We start from the raw sequence: 7,292 nt of genomic DNA on the forward strand, positions 1-7,292 counted from the left end.
GTGTGGGTTTTTTTTATTATTATTTCTGATTAAAGAGGAATTCATCTCGTATCTGCCTCCTGCCAGGGGCCGAGGCGCCGCCATTGGGGTTAACGGTGCGGAAGAATACAAAAAAATTTCATTGAGGAGGATTATAAAAGTTACTAGCTGGAACATTAACAGAAGAGTAACTTGTAAAAAATGCAATATTACAATATTCACAAGGACGGCAGAGCGTGGTAAAGCTATAAAATTCAACATTAAAATCTTCCACAGCCTAGATAACCTAGTTAACAAACATGGTATTGGAACTACTTTTCTGTTGGGGCTGAGGGATACGAGCCGGGGGCTGATCACACNCTCCCCAAGGAAATGGGGATGACCCCGTCCTGTGCTGGAAGTGATGCACTTCGCAACCTCCAGAAGGGCTATACACTTGTGAGGTTACTTTTTGTGTGAAGTGCTAATTAAAGCAGACAATTCACCCATAGATTTAGTCCTGCTGAATAGGATATACATTTCTATAATTGCAGAATGTGCACATAAAATGTATGAAGAAAGGATTGTATGTGTGTATGAGTATATGCATTCAGAGTGAGATATGTGTGCATGTGCAGGATGTGTGTCCCAGAGTTTCTGTATGTATGTGCATAGTTCTTGAGAACGTATGCATGGCATGTGAATATGTATGCAGGGCGCGGAGCTTTGGGGTGCAGCGTGTGCACGTTCATAAAACGTATGTATGTCACGTGAGTATGTAGGGTTTATGTGTAGGTAAGATATGTGCCCGCATAGCATAAGTATTTGCTAAGTATATGTATGTGCATGGTGTATTCATCTATAGGTCATCGTGTCATTGCAGGCATATCATGTATCTCTGCAAGGTGTATTTATTAAAAGAACATATGCTTGCTTGGTTCTGTGTGCATGCATGTGCAAAGTATATTATGACGGGGTCTTATGTGCTTGTGAACACAGAATGTTTGTGTGTGCAAACAGCATAGAGAATATAATGTGTTAGCTATATGTGCAGAATACGGACTTATGCATAAGCTCTGATGGGATAGCATGGACAAATGTGTATATGTGTGTTCTGGGCATGTGTACATGAGTGCAGCATGAGTTTATGTGAACAGAGGGAATGTTTGTGAATGTGTGTGTCCAGGTATTTTGTGGATATTCAAGTATGTGTAGGGCATCTGTATTGTGCAGAAATACATATATGTGAAAGGCATGGGCATGTATATGTTATATGTTCGTGACAAGTGTGAGTGAGTGTTTATATACTGAGTATGTGGAGTGTCTGTGGATGTCACGGAGCATCTGTTCTGTCAGGGCCCCAAGTACTTGTACTGTGGTCATTAAAAGCATGGATTTTGAGACAGGCAGATTGGGACTGAATTATAGCTTTGTCATGCACTAAGTATATGACCTTAGTCAAACTTCAACTTTGGTTGTTTTAGCTCCCGCAACTGCAAAAATGGGTATAGTACTAGCACACACTTCATAGAGTTATGGTTGGAATTAGATGAGTTAATACTTGCTGTGATGGGAAGAATAATGAATGGCTGGCCGCCCACAGGTGTTCAATTCCTAATCCCCCAAATCTGTGATTATGTGACCTTGCATGACAAAAGGGATTTTGAAGTGTGATTATGTTAAGGATTTTGAGATGAGAAGATCATCCTGGACTATCTGAGAAGGCTCAATGTCATCACAAGGGCCTTTGTAAGAGAGCAGCAGGAATATGAGAGTCAAAGAAGATGTGAGGACAAAAGCAGAGATCACAGTGATGGAGCCGTGAGACAGGAATGTGGTCGCTTCCAGAAACCGAAAAAGGCAAGGAAACTCATTCTCCTCTAGAGCCTCAAGAAGGAAGACAGCCCTGCTAACCTATTTTAGACTTGGAACTCAAGAACCGTCAAACATAACTGGGTTTGTTTTAAGTCACTAAGTTTATGGTACTTTGTTACAGTAGCAATAGGAGACTAGCACATTTGTAAAGTGCTTGCAATGGTGTCAAGTACACAGCAAGTACCTTATAAGTATTTGTTAGATAAATGTCTTGGATGTGACACTTGAGGCTCTAGGGGAAGCCTAGTTTGTTAGACAGTTGTCAGATTTGCCATCCTCATCTAAGACTTTGGCTACCCTGAGCCCTCCAAGATTCTGGATCCTGCCAGAGCCTATGTTCTGCCAATACAAGCATGGACGCATGGTGGGGGGTGTTCCCTCAATATATGCCTGTTTATTCTTCTTTAATCATGCAGTGGAGTTGAGGCTAGCACTGGGAATCCAGGCCTGTGGCTGAGGGAGTTGGGGGGCAGGTTGAAACACCTATGGACTTTTCAGTGCTCTTGCTCTTTGGCTCAGGCTTGGCAGCACAAAGTTGTCGTGGGAGAAGAGAAACTTGTGTGGGAAGTTGGATCTTGAGTTCCAATGGAGTACACACTTGTCCTTGCACACAGGGAGCTACACCACGTCACACTAAACCACAATTGTAGCTGCAGAACTTGAGCCATCAATAGGCCGTGGCTCTCCCCTTACCTCTCTGCTTCTTTTTCTGTCTTCCTCCATCTCCAGCTTGGGGGCCCCTGGGTAATGCTCCCCCCATGGTTTCCAGATGGGGACAGGGATTTTGGAGATATTGCCATAAGATACTGGAATAAGTGGATTAATTTGCACCACAACATACTTTTAATTCATACAAGTAGTGTGATGTGTGAGTATCAGTTTCCTCATCCACAAAAAGGGAACAGTAATAGTAATCCTTTCCTGCCTCACTGGACATTAAAAGACTCAAAAGAGGGGTGCCTGGGTGGCACAGTCAGTTGAGCGTCTGACTCTTGATCTCGGCCCAGGTCATGATCTCACAGTTCGGCTCTGTGCTGACTGTGGAGCCTGCTTCGGATTCTGTCTCTCCTTCTCTCTGCCCCTCCCCCTCTTGTGCATGTTCTCTCTCTCTCTCTCAAATAAATAAACAAAAAAATTTTTTTCAATATTTTATTTATTTCTGAGAGAGAGAGAGACAGCATGAGCAGGGGAGGGTCAGAGAGAGAGGGAGTCACAGACCAAAACAGGCTCCAGGCTCTGAGCTGGCAGTCAGCACAGAGCCCGACGCGGGGCTCGAACCCACGAACCGCGAGATCATGACCTAAGCGAAAGTTGGACGCTTAACCGACTAAGCCACCCAGGCGCCCCCACCCAGGTGGCCCCCCAAAAAATATTTTAAAAGAGACTCAAAAGAGAACATGCTCTACAATCGCTTGGTACTGTTAATGCCTGGGGTCCTGGAGTGGTACTCACATTTACTTGGAGGAAAGAAACAACTCTAGTTGCTCTTGGACATGGGGCAGCGCAAGGACATAAATAGGAAGGGTGAGTCACAAGGATCTGAAGGACCATTGCTAGCAGTTAGGTATCCATTTCTTGTCACTACGGAAGAGGACACAGGAGGTATTTGCAGATGTGTCTGGACTCTAGGGGCCACTGTACACTCGAGCAGACCCCAGGGAAGTGTGATAGAGCATTCCTGGGATGAGTCCACCATGGGTACCATGGGTACCATGGGTATAAACATAGGATTCAGAGTTCTCTATGTACATTGAGATATTTAAGTCCTGAACTCTGGAATTAGAATACCCAGATAAGGATCGAAGCTCTACCACTTCCTGGCCAGTGTAACTCTGGGCAGCTTAATTAACCTCTCTGTCTCAGTTTGCTCATCCGTAAAATGGGGTAATAATGGTGTCTAATTCATGAAGTTGTTGTGAGGATTAAATGTGACATGAAATATTTATCTCCATGCCGGTATGTAACAAGTTCCTGATAAATATTGTCATTGACAAAGATGATATTAAGTGTCATTCTCTCTTCTGGAAGAGGCACGATGGTGCTGTGGCCTGTGAACCAGGGGGACCTGGTTAGAACTGAAGCCCCACCACTTGCCAGTTGTCTGAACTTGAAAACTGCAACTTTAATCCAAATGAGCCTCAGCTTCCTCATCTATATAATGGGGTAATAACTACCTCCAAGGGACATACCACGAGGATCAGAGTTAATAAACATGTGGCCCAAAAGCTATAGCTGGCCTTCACCTAGGTTTGCTCTGCCTATACTGTAAATAGGTAAATCATGCAGTTACTGCAAAAGTCAAAACATACTGAACAGTGTCAAGGGAAAAAGTCTTCCTACCATCCCTGTCCATTTCCTTGAGGCAACTACTATTTCCAATTTCTTGTATATCTTTTTAGAACTTGTTCATACAGTTTCAAATGTGCGTCTGCATGTATGTGAATGTCTTCTCTCAATGGTACCTTACACATTGTTTCATGCCTAACTTTTTCACTCAATTCATCTTGGAGATCTTTCCATAACTTTATGTATATAAAGATTCACTTCATTCTTGGTTAAGGCTGTCTAATATTCCATTGAATAGATGTGTCATAAGTCATTTAACTAGGCTTCTAATAATGAACATTTACTTAGATTACTTCTAATCTGCCAACAGACCTGCAATGACTCTCTTTACACATTTGTCATTTGCCTTACACGCCATCTGCCTGCTTAGGTTTTGTGAGTTTGTTTTATTTTTTAAGTTTTTGTAGTTTCCAATGAATTTCAAATAAAAACTAAGATTCCTGGGTGTTCCTTAAAAAAATCAGACAATTAGGGGCGCCTGGGTGGCTCAGTCAGTTGAGCATCTGATTACAGCTTAAGTCATGATCTCACAGTTCATGGGTTGAGACCTGCATGGGGCTCTATGCTGACAGCTCAGAGCCTGGAACCTGCTTCAGATTCTGTGTCTCCCTCTCTCTCTGCCCCTCCCCCGCTCATGCTCTGTCTCTTAAAAATAAATAAACATTAACAACTTTTTTAAAATCAAACAATTGGCATCACTGGTCCCCACTTCTGCACGACAGTCACATCCATTAGAGAGGCCTTCCCCTCTCCAGTTGCCCAAGAAACCCTCACCCTATTTGTCTTCCCAGCCATTTCTGCCCTCACCAGCGTTTGTGTTTATGAATCCCAAGTAAGACTTATGATAGATCAGATGCAAAGAATGTCTAGTCTAGTAGCCAAGGAACGTTAGTGTTACTCTTTCGTGAAGAGGGGGGTCACTCATCTACAGTCTTTGGAACGGGCCTGTTCTAGGGTTGCAGGTTCTTATAAAATGTAGTGGTCCTGGTGGTCCAAACAGGAAGAGGAGCTATGCTCAGAGACCCCCCGGCTGACACTCACAGGCTTCCCACAGCTCTGGAAGGAGAAGGGGATACCTTCCCACATATCCTGCCCCATTTAATGAAATGAAGACTAACCCACCAAGAGACCTGTGCTGGTCAATACGCTAGCCATCAGCTGCAATTAAACTAAATAATTAAATCAATTTAAGTTTAAATAAATAAATAAAATAAAAAATCAGTCCCTCGGTCACATTTGCCACTCTTCGAGTGCTGAATTGTCACATGTGGCTAGTGGTCACCAGATTGAACAGCGCAGATATAAAACATTTGCTCTATCACAGATCATTCTGTGGGACGGCACTGCTCTAGACTGGAATCTTCATGGAGGCAGGACTGGGTATCTCTTGTCCCCACTGGAATCCCCAAGCCAAGCACAGAGCTGACACAGAGGAGGCACTCAGCAGTGGCTGTTGAATTAATGACTGAGGAATGAGTGAATCAACCAACCAACTGCCCACAGGACACACAGCCACAGGCTCCTGCACAGGCACCTACTGAGGCAGGCTTTTGATGAGAGACTGAGGATGAGCTACGTCTGAGGAAACTCAGTATATCATATACTGCTGGAGGCTGGCTGCCTCCAGGGAGGCCAGCAGGGTCCCCCCAGGGCGGAGGCCTAGAAAGAAAGCAGTCACCCACAGATGGTTGTCGAAGTCAGAAACTTGTGTTCTGACCATTGCTGCTGTCTCTTTTGGTGAGGTCTCCCTCCTTAGAATCTGAATAAAGGCCCCTTTGACAATAGCCCAGTGAATCTGGGCTGGGGAAACCTCACTAACCGCTGGGGGTCAGTGCAGAGCAAGTGGGGCTCTTGCCGGAGCTGGATGGAGCACCTGAGACCTTGCCGGTGACTGGGGAGGGAGCCCCTCCACCAAGCCACAAGTTCCGGAGGCTGTGGCACCCGCCCGACTTGTTCCTGCCTCAAGTGTGTGCATATGCTGAGAGAGAGGGGGAGGGAGAGCAGGGGGCTGAGAATCTGCCTAAGAAGGCATGAGAGGGCACTGTGCATCTGCACACCTGTGTGTTTGGAATGTGTGTCCCCCTGCACCTCTGTGCATCTGTAAGTATTGGGGGCCAGACCTATGTACTGGGGGACTGTGTGCAGTATGAGGGGAAGCTATGTGTATGGAGAGATTGGCTACATGGAATGTGGTTAGGGGCCAGCGTTGGGGAGTGTATTGAGGTTGTGGGTGTTGGGGCTGTGGGTGGTATATGTGGTGTGGGACTGTGAGTGTGTTGGGGTGTGTGTGTGTAGTGTGTAATAGACTGTAGCGTGTGATGAGCAAGAGCATGTCTCTCACATGGTCCCACTTCATTTCCTTAGACTCCTGGATATGGGCCAGAGCTGTGCCCTCAAACTCCCTGGGGAAGACCTTCTTAGGCAGGAGAGGCTCAAGCTGCCCTTCTTGCTTCCTGAGTGCGGATGCTGACTGGGGAGAAAGCAAAGACCCAAAGACACAGATAGAGAGAAAGGGTAGAAAAGAGGGAAGACGAGACTGGGCCTTGCAGACCAGGTGAGCGGGTGGGGGTGAGGAGGGAAAGTGAGAGACGGTGGGAGCAAGCTAGTGGGGAAAAAGAAGAGACCCAGTGGATCAGAGGCCAGAGGGAGAGCTGAGAGAGGGAAGAGAGTGGGAGAGACAGGAGAGAAAGAGAGATTGATGGGGAGTGGGGAGAAAAGAGAGAGAGGTGGGGGCAAGCGGAGGCAGCGGATCAAANGCGTCTGGCTCTGCGCCACGGAGACAAGTGGGTCCGCAGCCCCAGGCCCGAGAGGCGCGGCTCTGTCCGGGGAGGCGCCCCTCCCAGCGCTCAGTGCCCACAGGTGCTGCGGAGTGGCCGTGAACCCAGGCAGTTCGGGCTCCTTCAAAGACATGTGGTAATGACGTTTCAGGGTGGTTCCTGTGTGTGTCAGAAGCCGCGGCAGCGCTCTAATGCGTGCAGAGGGGATGTGCCTCCCCACTTCTCAGATGAGGAAACTAAAACTTGGAGAGTAACTTGCCCTTGGGAAAGGACATATTCATTTCAGGGATGCTGAGGGCAGAGCCCCCCTCCCCCCTCCTCCCAATCCCTCCCCCC

This window comes from Crocuta crocuta, unplaced genomic scaffold (genome assembly GCF_008692635.1).
Source record: "Crocuta crocuta isolate KB4526 unplaced genomic scaffold, BGI_CrCroc_1.0 scaffold619, whole genome shotgun sequence".
NCBI classification, from domain to species: Eukaryota; Metazoa; Chordata; class Mammalia; order Carnivora; family Hyaenidae; genus Crocuta; species Crocuta crocuta.